Source organism: Abramis brama, assembly GCF_963993115.1.
Source record: "Abramis brama genome assembly, chromosome: 1".
Classification (NCBI taxonomy): domain Eukaryota; kingdom Metazoa; phylum Chordata; class Actinopteri; order Cypriniformes; family Leuciscidae; genus Abramis; species Abramis brama.
The window spans coordinates 75,085,595-75,101,446 of NC_139963.1; the positions used below are offsets into that span (position 1 = coordinate 75,085,595).

Here is a 15,852-nt window from a genome sequence, read left to right on the forward strand (position 1 = left end):
CCCTAGAGCAAAACATGATAGCCTGCCGCGATTTTCTATTCTGGTTAGACCATCTGTCAATATCGTTATTGTTTTACCTTATGTACGTAATGCCGGTCTATCATTTTCTTCACTACCTCAATGTATAAATGTATACTCAAAAGTATAATGTTGAAATCATTAAGGTCAAAAGGTCAAACCCATCAATCATAATTAATTAAAAAGCCATCAATCATTTTGACACAAGCTGAATCTTAATACTACTAATAAAACAATCAGGGCGCGCTTTCATGGTCTCCGTGAACTGGAGCACGTCTCAAAAATAAACAGAAACACAGCGTAGGCTATAGGCTACTAGAAATATATCTAAAACCATAAAATATATAATAAAATATATCTAAAATATATATATAAACCCCGTACACGTCCATACACTTGAGATGCACAGAGATGATCAGATACAGGACATTTCTGATTACACACACTAGATGTGTTCAGAGATTTCCAGTATACCAGCAATTGCTGATGTTGTAATGTTTAAATCCTGGTAAGCATGAGGCCAAGAAAATTGTCAGTTCTTAAAGATTTATTAAAATCCTAAAGCAATCCAACAGTGCCAGATGTTACATAATGGTCAGCATGTACAACACACTTCAACTCTTACTCTACACCTTTTATAGGTGACAACATGTGGACTACAGCGCCATCTCCTGACTAATACACAAACACTACATTCCCCCATTACTTAAAGGATTAGTTCACATCAAAATGAAAATGTCCTGATAATTTACTCACCCCAATGCCATCCAAGATGTTCATGTCTTTCTTTCTTCAGTGGAAAAGAAATTACGTTTTTTGAGGAAAACATTTCAGGATTTTTCTCCACACAATGGACTTCAGCGGTCACCAAATTGTTGAAGTCCAAATCAATGCAGTTTCAAAGGGCTCTGAAGTGCTTCAAAGGGCTCTGCACGATCCCAGCTGAGGAATAGGGGCTTATCTAGTGAAACGATCACTCATTTTCTAAAAAAATAAAAATGTATATACTTTTTAACCACAATTGTTCATCTTGTGCTGGTGTGCGACGCGCCAGGCATTACGTAATCACGTTGGAAAGGTCACGCTGGACGTAGGCGGAAGTACCGCCCCATTGTTTACAAGCGTGGAGAATACTTAACGGCCGTTACCCTCGGTTTGGGACGGGAATTAAGTATTTTGCACCATACTCCCAAATTCCATGGCTTGGTGGAACAGGAAAAAACACAGGAGCAAGATGGGCTAACGCCGCCGATGTACCCGAGTCACTCTTAGCCACCCGTGCTGCCGACTTGGCCAGTGTTGCTATATTCATAGACGCGCACATGCCATTCTTACGCACACACACTGCACACATTGCCGCATATTTAAAAAGTGCGGATTTCTTTCTTGTTTATTATTCTTTCTTTTTCTTTCTTACGCTTTTAAAGTTGAATTGTGTTTCGGTAACACTTTATAATAACTGCACGTTATTAATCATTAGTTAAGCATTAGTAAACAGTTAATTCATCATTTATAAAGCATGGATAGACATTAATAAGCAGTTTACAAATACAGCTATAAATGCTTTATTTTTGATGTATAAGCATATCTATAATGTTTTTAATAATTGTATTTTCATACTTTTTGATGATCAATTTATCATTTCTAAATGAAGTATTGCATTATTTACAAACCGGTTAATTATGAGTTGTTGTCAGTGGTTTATAAGATCACTTAGAAAGTGTAAGTAAACGATTAATAAACTATTTAAATGTGCATTCATACATCTTAAATATTTCTATGTTCTGTATCACTGTGTTGTGTTTGTTTGCTTTTTCTGTTTAGAAGATAACTGTAAAATCTCCTTTGTAAAAGCTTTACAAGGCATAACTAGTCCTCACTTTAAATGCGCTCACAAAAAAAGTTAACTGACCACAACTAAATGCTTTATAACTACCTGAATTAACCCTCTGGGGTCTGGGCTGTTTTTGGGGCCCTTGAGATGTTCTGACATGCCCTGACATTTGTGCTTTTTTCAGTTGCTTATAAACATATTAATGGCAAAGGTGTAAATTCACTCTATAAAGCACAAACAGGGCTACCATAATATGTGAGCCATGTGTATGTACATGTTTTCATTTTTGAGAGAATAATGTTTATGCGTGGTTATTGAAAAAAATAAAAAATAAAAATTCTGAAATAAGGCCACAAAACACATAGTAAATATGTGTCAATAAGACTTTTGACTAATGGATGTCCTCGCCTAGTGTTTTTTCTTCAAAATTATGTGAAAATAGTCTTGCTTTATCGTTCACATAAAACCATACATTGATTTAAATTGATGTAAAACAGGTTTTGCTTGGAAAGCCAATATGCGAGGGGGAGGAGTAGTTTACACCTTAGATTACAGTGTCCCACCCACTTTGCATAATGATGAGCCATTCACTCAGGTGTGAAACTGACTGAGCCACAATACAAGGACAACCGATATATTTAGAAGACTTATATTGACCATTTAAGATTTTGCTTACATCTATCTTGTAAATATGTTTTGCTATTTTATTAAAAAGGTTACAATTGCAACAATAATTACAATTTCAACAATATTTCAAGTGTACTCTTTCTTTGTAAAAAAAAAAAAAGATTATAGGCCTACATTTTATCTATGTATATGTATGTATGCATGCATATTTCAGTCGATTTTTACTCATCTCAGTAGCAATACAGTTTGCTAAAACATCATCATTCATTCACACACGCGATTTAAATTTAACTTCTGGCAAAGATGAAGTTGACCATAGGCTATTGACTCGCGATCTTCGCAGTAGGCTAGTGTTTTGAATGGTTTGTTTAGAACCAGCTTTCTGTAAATATATTTCACATTTTTTAGACATGTGAGGCGAGTAGGCTATACGGTCTGGTTCATGATGATCTCCAGTTCAAGCACCTTATGTTGTGATTGCTAGCCTATATTTACTTTAAATCCAGGAAATTTGTTAATGAAAAAATTATTAAAATTAAGATACAATTGATACAAAACGAAATTCGTTTTAAAGAAAGGATTTGTACTTTCTGTTTTGAGGTCTCTGTGAAAGTTTGAAAGTCTTTTAGTGCTTTTTTTAGAGCGCTCCCGACCATAATGGAGAACTGTCACGTAATATTGTTTTTTCCTCATAAATGCGAACACGAAAAATAAAAGACAAAAGACTTTTAAGTAAAACTTACTCCGAAATTGTGTTCTCGGCGGAATTCGCTCTTCAAAATGCTGCCGTTCGTCCTCTGAGGAAAAGGTGCATTCTTCCTCGCTGTCCAGAATCATCTGAAGGGAGTCTTTATTACCGGAGAAGCGTGTCATACTCAAAACGCGATGAACTATCAGTCTGAAGTCTGATGAACAAACTGTGTTTTTATGGCATTGATCGGGGGGCGTATGCGATGCATACTAGATCAGGTAAACTATTTACATGTGAATCGCGCCGGGGGCGGGGCGGCTGCAGCTCATTTAGAGATAATGAAGGGAGAAGGAAAAACGGTACCTCTCCTTGCTTTCAAAGGGATTACACGAGTTAAAAACATTTGTTTTTTATATAAATTACTTCATTTAAAAGAGGAGATTTCAAGCTTCATAAAGACATATCTCACGTGCCTGTGTGAGAAGTATTCGCTGAGTTATGATTCATTTTCGGACGCGTTTCAGAATGGACTACACGGACAGAGAGAAGGCAGAACTCGCTTCGTGATTATTTTTCTTTATTTGGCAAAAAGCACAACATTTTGTTTTTATTGTGAGTATACACAAAAATAATACACATTTAACAGAATCGATTGATGTATGAAACTTGTTTTATAAAATCAAAGTCAAAAGAGTATTTGGGGTCTCAATTCAACTCATAAGGAAAAAAGCGAGCAGATCACGCCGGCGTGATCTCCGACCTCTGAGGGTTAACCATTAATTACTGACACACTAAGTAACAATTACTATATGTCTGAATAATAAGATGTATGAATGTACATTTAAATAGTTGATTTATGTAACCCAGGTCATTAACTCGGGTCACTGTGCTGACAAACTGCCTGGGAGCTCCTCGGTGGTGAAACTCCTCCTCCTTCAATCAGTGGAGAACCAGGTGGAACAAATCTGAGGCAATCTGAGCGTGCCAGTACTTGGCTCTGTTGTTGTCTTTAGACCACAGTGAAAGGAGCATTTATAGCACCACTAGACCAAGGAAACTTCATACTTTGTCATCAAGGTGACTGTGCAAAACCAAGCCCTCCACAAGACAGTGAAGGACAGCCGGTAAGCGCCATATTGGCCATGTTTGGCTAGACTGACTTAAGTTGCAGTGCAAATGATACTCTGGAAAACACATTAACTCTTGACTCTTAACTCTTGTTGACTTTGATAGGACTTTTACAGTGATATTTGTAACTTCAAATGTTGTTTGGTTTTATCAAACAAGTGGGGTATAAAGGAAAAGTAAGAAAAGCCAAATTCATTGGCAAAGAATGTGTTTGAAATGGTTAAAAGTAATTTAAACTTTGTAGAAATCTTAATAAACCAAGTTCTTAATTCAGTTAATAATGTATAGTCAAAAAATCTTTGGCTAAAAATATGAGATCTATTAATTAACCTGAATATTAAACCAATTGAAGGTAAAAAAGTTATTTGGCTAAAGATACTTGGTTTAAAGATAAGAAAATATGCATTTGAAAATTAAAATACCAACTGATTTGTTTTGGTAAAGCATATCTAGTTGTATGGCTACAATGATACCTTAGAATAATTCTTTACTATGAAAATACTGCTTAAAACTACTGATTAGAATAAAAGTGGAAACCTTGCATTTTATAATAGCAGAAATGTGTTTATCTGAGGTGAATGTGAATAATTTTGTTTATTTAATTTGGCTTTCAACTCAAATAACTTGTATTTGTCATCTCTCTTTTGAGGTTTTTCACCTGTTTACTGCCAACCAAAGAATGGTAAATAAAAGACAAACAACTGATTCCATGGCTGTTTATTGAGTGAAATCCAGTTAAGATCTTCATGTGGAGGGACTGTCCTTTTCAAGTGGGGAATTGCACAAAAAATAGTCACAACTTGACAGTGAAAAACCGTCACTGAAGACTGGAGAAGGACCAGAAAAGTGACCACACGTGTCCATAGAGACAAATAAAGACTGTTCCCGCCCTGCTGCTGTGATTGAAATGGCTGATTCATTACTGTTGGAGCAGCTAAAGACCGCAAGGACATCAGCGAAGCGTCAGTTTTCCCGTCTGGCCAATAATGTGCTACGAATGCATACAATGATGTCAGAAGAGGAGCTCAGAGACATTTTTAAGAAGCTCACTGCAGAAGCTGGCAAAGTCCTTGAAGCCAATGATGATGTAGAGGGGCAATGTATTAAAGAAAACTCTGATGCAGAGGAGTTGAGCGAGCAGCAAAAGTCTGACTTGGTCAAAACAGCCAATGAGTGTGAGAGGAAACTGCAAGAGCTAAAGGACCTCATACAAAAGACATTGTGGGCCAATTTCGGGGAATATGAACTGACACAAGCAATTACAACAGCAGAGTCGCAAGCAGAAAACGTGGGAGCTGTGGACCCAAGTAAAAACCCAGATGCATATCTCTTCATGATCGGACAACTAGAGAAACTTGTGAAGGCTGCGAAGGAGGTGCATAAACATTGGAAGTGCTGGGCCCCCCCAGCAGAGCAACAACAATTCCAGAGTCGTATCAAAGGCCTTGAAACTATCCTGCCAAAACTCACAATAAGACAAGCCGACTTTACAGGGGCACACGTCAGAGAAGAAAAAAGCAGATTGAGTACTGCTTCAATCAGTTGTGTGACCACACCAGCAATTAAATTAAAGCCAGCTGCCCTCCCAAAGTTTTCTGGCATCCGCCGAGAGTTTCACCGGTGGAAAAAAGATTGGGAAGCGCTTCAGATGCAGGGAGAACCTACTGGATCCAAAGAGGTTAAAAAGTTCCAACTTCTCGACAGTGTGGATGAGAGGACAATACGAGACCTCCGCCTTACAACTTACACAACTGCTGAGGAGGTTTTCCGGGTCTTGGAGAACCGCTTTGGAAATAAGACAACTATAGCCCTTGAGATAGTAGAAGAGCTTCAAAGACTCCAAGCAGTTAAAGGTAACCAGCCCAGGAGGATTGTTGAGCTCATCCAATCTGTAGAAAAAGCCCTGGTCGATCTGAACGAGCTTGGCAAGACCGGTGCTATAAAGAACCCTCTTGTAACAAAAACGATAGAGAGTAAACTTCCTGATGGCCTGAAGAAGGAATGGCTTCTTCATGTAGCTGGCAAAGGTGATGAAGCTGAAGAAGAGAAGCGATTTGACTACCTCCTCAAGTTTCTTCAAGGTCAAGAAGCCATCTATGAGAAGCTGGACCAACTGAGAGAGGAGGAACCAAAACCAAAATCTGAACCTCGGCAAGCTCGAACCAGAACCTCCACCCAACTAAGCAACCAGGCTCAAGGATGTGTAGTCTGCGGAGACGGCAAGCATAAGAAAAGGCTATACTTCTGCCAAAAGTTTCGCACGCTTAAGCTGTCAGAGAAAAGAGATGCTGTCAGGAAGCTGGGAGCCTGCAAAAAATGCCTGGAGATTCACAATGAAGGTGACTACTGTAAATCAGAGTTTCTGTGCAGGAGGCCAGACTGTATAGAACAGCGTGCTGCAGAACACCACTATTACCTTTGCCCGAGAGCTGATGCGTCTAAAGGGAATGTCGTCCAGAGGTCCAACAACAGCAAAGTGGGAGGTGACACAAGAGAGCGTTACACCCAAGCCCAAGAAGAGTTCATTAAAAGCCTCTCACCTGAACTTGCAGAGAAGTGTCGCAATGCCTTTTGCAACACTATAGCCAGAACCTCTCTTGTGTCCAACCAACCCAGCCTTCTAGCAGAGAATGGAATAGTGGAGTGGCCAGTCATCATGATGCTCTTAGAGGTCACAGCCAATGCAGGACAAAAAGTTGGGACTTTGATCGATCTGGCATCGGATACAAACTACATAACTCATGATGCAGCTGATCGTTTGAACCTTAGAAGTGAAGCCATAACCCTTGTTGTCCACGGTGTGGGAGGAATGAAAGTTCGAGTTACCACAAAACGGTACCTCCTAAAGATCCGGGTCCGCACAGAGCAAGGCAACTTCAGATCCCACCAACTCCTCTGCTATGGTTTGGACAGCATTGCTGATATCCACAAACATGTGACAGCCAAAAGACTCCAAAAGTTCTTTCCAGATGTCCCCAAAAATGAACTTGTGAGACCAAGACAGATACAGCTTTTGATAAGCCATAAGGAAGGGCGACTGGTCCCACAGAAAATACGCACCGTTGGGGACCTTGTACTATGGGATGGGCCATTGGGAAAGACAATTGCAGGGACACACCCTGGTCTGTTTGAAGAGGCTACAGTTACAGCACACCAGTCCAGAGCACACTTCGCCAGGTCTATGAGAACAGCAGCATTGATGTATGAAGAACATATCTGCTCCAAACCTACCATCAAGTCTTCTTATTCTGCTATAACCACTCGGGATTTTATTGAGTGGTGGAGATGGGATAGCATTGGCGCCCCCTGCACCCCAAAATGTGGAGGATGTCGCTGCGGCAGTTGTCAACCTGGTGGCAAAGAAATGACTCTGGCTGAAGAAAGGGAGCTGGAAGTCGTAAAGGGTGGCCTGACTTATGTTGATGTTGATGACCACAGTGATAGTCCACACTGGCATGCAAGATATCCATGGCTCATGGACCCATCTACATTGCCGAATAACAGAAAAGCAGTGGAGGCAACCTTCCTCAGAACAGAGAGACAGCTCGCCAAAGAACCGCAGTGGAAAAAAGCCTATGCTGCTCAAGTCCACGAAATGGTTGACCGCCGGGCTGCAAAAAAGCTGACCAAAGAGGATCTAACCAACTGGAATGGACCTGTCTGGTATATTAGTCATCTTATCGCACCCAACCCCCACTCTGTTACAACTCCGGTAAGACTTGTCTGGAACAGCAGTCAGAAGTACAAAGGCCAAAGTCTCAATGACCTTCTGATGAAAGGCCCTGACGTTCTCAACCCAATCCGAGCTGTCCTCCTCAAGTTCCGCCAAGGCTCCTTCGCCGCTCTAGGAGACGTCAGGAAAATGTACAATTCTGTGTGGCTCGAGGAGAGGGAAGTCCATCTACACCGGTTCTTGTGGCGTGATTCAGAGGGCGATGAGCTAGAAGAATACGCCATAACCAGAGTGAATATCGGGGACAAGCCAGCAGGTTGCATAGCACAACTTGCCATGAGGGAGACGGCTAACCTGCCTCAATTCAGCCACCTCACAGATGAATGCCAAGTATTACATGAGCACAGCTACGTCGATGACATCTTGACATCCCACAACTGCCGTGAAAGACTCGAAGTCATCACAAAGAATGTGGAGCTGATTCTAAAAGCAGGAGGGTTTGAACTGAAGCCTTGGGTCTTCTCAGGCCAAGGTAAAGGAGAAAGAGAAAAGGCATCACCAAATATTGTTGTCCTGCCGAACCAGCTTAAGGAGGAAGACAACAAGGCGCTCGGTCTCGGCTACATTGTGGATGAAGACATGTTGCATGTCATGGTGAGGGTCAACTTCTCCAGGCGGAAGAAAAAGATGAGACTTGGGCAAGACTTGCTGCTAGAAGAAGTACGAGCACAGACGCCAGACCCGCTGACAAGACGTGAACTGCTGAGTCAAGTTGCTGGTTTGTACGACCCAGTTGGCCTGACAACGCCATCAAAGCAAAAAGGGGCTATCTTGGTCCGAAGGGCATTTCAAGAGGTAAAACCAAAATGCAGCATGGTCAAGGACACATGGGACCTTCCGCTGTCGGATGAGCTCCGCATAGATGCAATTGGAATTTTTGAGGAGTACGTCCAGCTAAGCAAAGTAAGGTTCCCAAGAGCCCTTACTCCACCAAAGGCAACAACTGAACCAGTCGCTGTCACTTTTTCAGATGGCAGTGAAAGCTCCTATGGTGCTGTCCTCTACCTGTGGTGGAACTGCAACAAACAATTAACAATTCGACTAGTGGAGTCAAAAGCAAAGCTGACACCTCTAGACCAGAAGGGGGATGCGGTCAAAGCAGAACTTTGCGGTACAGTCTTTGCAAGCCGCCTGAAAAAGTACTTTGAACAGCATACCCAGATCCAGATAAAAAGGTGGTACCATTTGTTAGACAGTCAGACTGTTCTTGGAGCTATCCAGCGTGAAAGCTATGGATTTCAGACTTTCTTCGCTAATAGAATTGGAGAGATCCAAGAGAGCACACGGCTACAGGACTGGTGGTGGATCCCTGGACCACTCAACATAGCCGACATTATCACTCGAGGAGCTGGGCCAAAGGAACTTGATGCCCATTCAGAGTGGCAGCAAGGGCCAGAATTTCTACATCTTCCAGAGAGCGAGTGGCCAATTATGTCGTCAAAAGATGTGTCTGTGTCAGCTCGAGAAAGCATTAACAATATGCAAAAGAAGTCATTCGTGGCAGCACTCACCAGAGCCCAAGCGAAAAGAAGTCTTCCAAGTCTTGTGGGACGACTTCCTGCTGGTGCAGCTGTCCTAAACTTGGTGGATGAGAGGCGCTTTAGTAGCCTAAAGTGTCTAATCAAGACTGTTGCTTTTATCTGGAGAGCCGCCAAAAAGTTAACATCTGCAATAAAGTCCATCGAGACCCCAAAGTGGGAGGCGATTCCCACAAAAGGAGTTATCACTGCTACAGAACGTCAAGAGGCAATAAGAGACATCTATCTTGCTGCTCAAGAGGGGGTGACGTTCCCAGTTACCACTACGGACCGCTTGGTTGTGTACAGAGAGCCAGAATCTGGGTTACTAGTCTGTGGTGGGAGAATCCATGGCTTCAGGGAGGATGGCGCTGCAGTTCCCCTTCTGCCTTTCAATGCATGGGTCTCTACTTTATTGGCACGGGAGGCGCACGATGAGGGTCATGAAGGTGTGGCTGCAACCCTGCTGAAAATGAGGAGGAAAGCCTGGGTCATCCAAGGGAGGAAAATTGCCCAAAAAGTAGTGGAGAACTGCCTTTTCTGCAAAAAGTCAAGAGCAAGAAGGTGCAAACAGGTAATGGCTGACCTACCTCCTGAAAGAGCCACACCTGCAGCCCCGTTCGAGTTCACTACAGTCGACCTCTTCGGACCGTACCTTGTCAAAGATGACATCAAGAAACGGGTCTCAATGAAAGTGTGGGGTGTTGTCTTCAGCTGTATGGCCAGCAGGGCAATTCATTCAGACCTGGTCAACACAATGTCGACAGAGAGCTTCTTGATGGCTTACCAACGCTTTACTGCAATTAGAGGGCACCCAAGAAAGATCTGGTCCGACCCGGGGACAAACTTCATCGGCGCCAAACCTGTCCTAAGAGAGCTGTATCAGTTCCTGGATGCTCAGAATAGAACTTCAGTAGAAGAGATGTCGGCTCAAAAAGGTACCAAATGGGAGTGGACAATTCACCCTGCTGACTCACCTCACCGCAATGGGGCTGCTGAAGCTGCTGTCCGCATTCTCAAGAAGGCACTGCAGAGCCTGGGCAACAACACTGGCCTCAGCTACAGCGAGTTTCAGACAACACTACAACTTGCTGCAAACCTTGCCAACGAATGCCCAATAGATGCCAGGGTGCAGAGCCATGAAGAAAGCGTGCAGTATGTGTCACCCAACACACTTCTCCTGGGCCGAGCCTCTCCAAGCGGTGAGATCAGAACATTTGACTTTGCGAACTACCCTTACAAGAGACTCAGAGAGATGCAGAACCAGGTCAACAAGTTCTGGAGGTCTTGGAGCCAGCTTGCCGGCCCAAATTTATTTCTGAGAAGTAAATGGCACACTTTGCATCGCAACGTTGCTGTCGAAGATATTGTCTGGTTGTGCGACCAAAATGCAGTGAGGGGCCAATTTAAGCTAGGACGGGTGGTGAGCGTCAATCCAGATGCTAAGGGCATTGTTCGAGACGTGAACGTCAAAGTGGTCCAAAGCTCCTGCCTTCCTGTCACAAAACTCGCACTAAACCGGCCATCGGCCAAAGTCCTGAAAGACGCTACCCAAACCACGGTCCTGCACAGAGATGTTCGACGCTTGGTTGTCTTGCTACCAGCTGAGGACCAAACTCGGAGCTGACCGGCAGTAAGCAGGTGCTGATTTACGATCTTTCCATCGGTTCCCGTGGGAAGATCGAGTGGGAGGTGTGCTGACAAACTGCCTGGGAGCTCCTCGGTGGTGAAACTCCTCCTCCTTCAATCAGTGGAGAACCAGGTGGAACAAATCTGAGGCAATCTGATAGTGCCAGTACTTGGCTCTGTTGTTGTCTTTAGACCACAGTGAAAGGAGCATTTATAGCACCACTAGACCAAGGAAACTTCATACTTTGTCATCAAGGTGACTGTGCAAAACCAAGCCCTCCACAAGACAGTGAAGGACAGCCGGTAAGCGCCATATTGGCCATGTTTGGCTAGACTGACTTAAGTTGCAGTGCAAATGATACTCTGGAAAACACAGACTCTTAACTCTTGTTGACTTTGATAGGACTTTTACAGTGATATTTGTAACTTCAAATGTTGTTTGGTTTTATCAAACAAGTGGGGTATAAAGGAAAAGTAAGAAAAGCCAAATTCATTGACAAAGAATGTGTTTGAAATGGTTAAAAGTAATTTAAACTTTGTAGAAATCTTAATAAACCAAGTTCTTAATTCAGTTAATAATGTATAGTCAAAAAATCTTTGGCTAAAAATATGAGATCTATTAATTAACCTGAATATTAAACCAATTGAAGGTAAAAAAGTTATTTGGCTAAAGATACTTGGTTTAAAGATAAGAAAATATGCATTTGAAAATTAAAATACCACCTGATTTGTTTTGGTAAAGCATATCTAGTTGTATGGCTACAATGATACCTTAGAATAATTCTTTACTATGAAAATACTGCTTAAAACTACTAATTAGAATAAAAGTGGAAACCTTGCATTTTATAATAGCAGAAATGTGTTTATCTGAGGTGAATGTGAATAATTTTGTTTATTTAATTTGGCTTTCAACTCAAATAACTTGTATTTGTCATCTCTCTTTTGAGGTTTTTCACCTGTTTACTGCCAACCAAAGAATGGTAAATAAAAGACAAACAACTGATTCCATGGCTGTTTATTGAGTGAAATCCAGTTAAGATCTTCATGTGGAGGGACTGTCCTTTTCAAGTGGGGAATTGCACAAAAAATAGTCACAACTTGACAGTCACTAATATTAATAATTAGTATTATTTAATTTATATCGCTATAAAACTAATAGTAAGAAAAGAACATGAAGTCATTATTATTTTATTTTATTATAAAAAGAAAAGGTTCCTGAACTGATTCCTGATTGGTGAGGTGAAAGGTTAGCCCCGCCCCCTGTTGGAGAGTTTCCAGAAGATCTTTTCTTTGAGAAAATACTTTTTTTGTCTCTGATTTATATTTCTCCTTGGTGAGTACCAATTTCTTTATAAGAGATGTATTTAGGTAATGTGGATACTGTTTTTGGACTCTTAATGTGAAAAATACATTTGAAAAAGTGATGAGTGATATAAAAAAATGTTTGAAAATGCTATAAGTGTTTTCTAATATAATCTGTGAGTGCATATAGTTATGTTTAATGTTTGAAAGATTATATTTTTTCTGTTGTGAAGTGTGTGCCATGCGCTGCTAGCTTTGCTAGCTCTGTACACAGACTCTAGTGCAGGGGTGGGCAAACTTTTTGGCTCAAGGGCCACACTGGGTTTTAAAATTTGACAGAGGGCCGGCCCAGTAGCAGATTATGAAACACGATCTCATGAAAGTGCGTATCTATACCACAAATTTTATTTCTCGTGCCATTTATACGCCAAAAATGTTTTGTTTTTGTTTTTTTTGCGTGCATATGCTACGCACTCTAAACCCCTTGGTTAGGATTAGGGGTGTGGAGTGCGTGCCTATTACACGCCATAAAGTGCATATCATATGCACGCGAAAACTGCGTAACATAAGCACTACAAATACAATTCGTGGTATTCGCTCTTTCATGAGATCGGGCTGAGCAAACACATTTACGTTGTGGCAACGTCTGCGCGAAATTCAACAACTGAGAGACAACATTCTGACAATACATTTTTTATGCTAGATATCCCCCATTTAGCATGTTATGTTTTGAGGTTAATTTTTAATTAGTCAGATGCCTAATAATTATAGCCTATACTTTTTAAATATTGTTTATCCTTATTATTATTTAATGGGCCTAATAGTAAATTAGAAACAACACCTGCAAGTGTACACTTAGAAAAGTAAAAATGACAGAAGGTTACGTTAATTCAACTTTATTAAAACTGCATATGGCAAGCAATTTGCACTTCCAAAAGTCATACATTTGTGGGGAAAAAACAAAATAAACGAATATACAAATTTATTTTAAGAATAATAAAATAAAACATAAAAAACAAAGGCAGATCAGAACATTTAATGAACAAAACTGGGTTCTGTACATGGCACACAGGGGAGTGTGAGAAATAAATAGCAGACAAATCAAAGGAAAAACTAAACAGGTGTGCAAGCGGTTACCAAACATTTTTTTCTCTGTGAGTTTCCAAAAAAGGAAAAAACATTAACGTGCAACAAGTCTATGCGCTTAAGTCGCGGTCTGTTTGGTTTCCATGGTGACGCGTCATTGCTTGTTACGTGACACACCGCAGCCACAACAGCGCTGAATGAATGATGATCTGCTTTTATGTCATTTTTCCTTTTTTACATTTGTTAGCTATGGCATGAAATATCTGATATTCCGATTGTCAAATATATGCAATGCAATATACATATATATATATAACGCAAATTATTGCAAGAAAAAGGCAAATTGAATGCGATCTTAAGACCATTTTTTAAATACTCGACGGGCCGGATTAAACAGCCTAACGGGCCGTATGTGGCCCGCGGGCCGTAGTTTGCCCACCCCTGCTCTAGTGTGTTAATCAAGCAGATGGTGACGAGCATGTATGTGTTGCCTATATCCAAATAATTGAAACAGACATTTTGGTCATTAGAAACTGTTTATTTGAATGAGTTACTGATGATTGTTTTAACTTTGTTTTTGCAAGGCCGGGTTTTTTTCTTGTGTTTTATTTTTCTCTTTTGTGAGTGTCTGAAAAATTGCTGCTGTGATCCTGAATCCTGTCCTGGCTGTGGACTCTTATCCCGGGTTTGGACTGGCGAGCCATCCCATTGTTTCGTACCTGGAAACAGAGGAAAAGGAGTTGTGAGAAAAGGAGTTTTCTGATTGGGTAGGACAGAACTGCATACATTGCGTTTTTTCAAGTTTCCCAGGATTTCCCTGAAGACAAAATTAAAATCACAAAATTACACATCCTAAACCAGTAAACACATCTTGGTATTCACTCAGAATGTCAGTTTGGTCTTTGTTCTCTGCTTTGTACACTCTTTTAATCAGTCTGAGTTTTGAGCATGCTTCTCTTCTTAGGATTGCTGGTGAATCCTTTTCTACAATATGGAATTGTAGGTCAAACTCATTGTCTTGTGACCACATCTAAGCCTTACTTTACCCTTTGTCTCCATCGTGTGGCCAGAATATGTAACTAACGTGCAGTTTGACTTCTTTTCTCTTCATGGACTGAACTGCGTTAATTGTTGAACAACTTTCCTACTAAAGTTGTAACTTTCCTAATTTTTTGGAATTTGAAAACAAGACATTGAACTTGAAATTGAGAAACTTGAGGTTGAATTTCAGAAATTGATATTGGAAAATTTTGACTCTGTGTTTCTGTGTTTATCATTGATTCGAAATACTGGGCCCTATCTTGCACCCAGCGCAATTGACTTTGTACACCGACGCATGTATCATTCCTATTTTGCACCCGCGCAAAGCGCGCTTTTCCCTCCACAGAAGCACGTCGCTAAACTAGGGAATGAACTTGCGCTCCCTGGGCGGTTCAGCGCAAAAAAGGAGGCGTGTCCCGGCGCAAACGTTCCTTCATGCTATTTTGCAGGTTTAGAAAACAATTGCGCCACTAACCAGGAAAAAATAGTTTAAAGTCAGTGGCGCGTTGCGCATGTTATTCATATGCTATTTTAAGGGCGCATGCTTGGCCATAATCAATGTAGCGTGTGCACAACGCGCATACACTTTGATTCTCTCATCTACACAGAAGCAGCAGTTTTCATTTTTGCAAATCATACGTTGTTACGATAGATAGATAGATAGATAGACAATTTATTATAAAAGCATACATCTAGCTTACACATTTACCCAAATTATCATACGTCTGTTTAACCGAAGTTAATTTGGGTGGGTTTCTCCATTTCAATGTAACTTCTCTCTTTTACGGCCGTGACTAGAGCGTTGCTCTCCTTGGCTGTGAACCGCTCCTGGCGCGCGCCTGGCAAATCCGCCGTTACAATAGCAATCCGCTATGGAAAAAGTGCGTCTGCTCTTAAAGGGAATGTGAGATGACACTCTGATTGGTTTATTTCACTAGCGCCCAAACCACACCGATGAATAATGAAGCTACTTCAGACCAACCCATTTTAGATTTGCGCCTGGCGCAAGAGTCATTTATCCCGCCGAGAAAATAGCAACAGCGCTCAAGACAAACAAAGTTCCCACAAAGTTACTTGTGCTTTGTGCTTGACACTTGCGTTTCAGATCGTTAAAATAGGGCCCACTGTGTGTTACTGTTATCTGTTTGTTTTTATTTAGTTTTTCTTTCATTCTTTCAATCTCAAAAGATACAATTCATGCAAAAGAACAAACAAATAGAAAAACACACTTACCTTTTCATTAATT

General features: G+C 41.1%; 1 protein-coding gene across 1 annotated transcript in view; it reads left to right on the forward strand.

Annotated features, from left to right (window-relative positions):
- Positions 1-15,852, forward strand: part of LOC311089369 (uncharacterized protein) — a 113,762-nt gene that overhangs the window by 81,789 nt on the left and 16,121 nt on the right. The gene's annotated exons all lie outside the window — the stretch shown is intronic.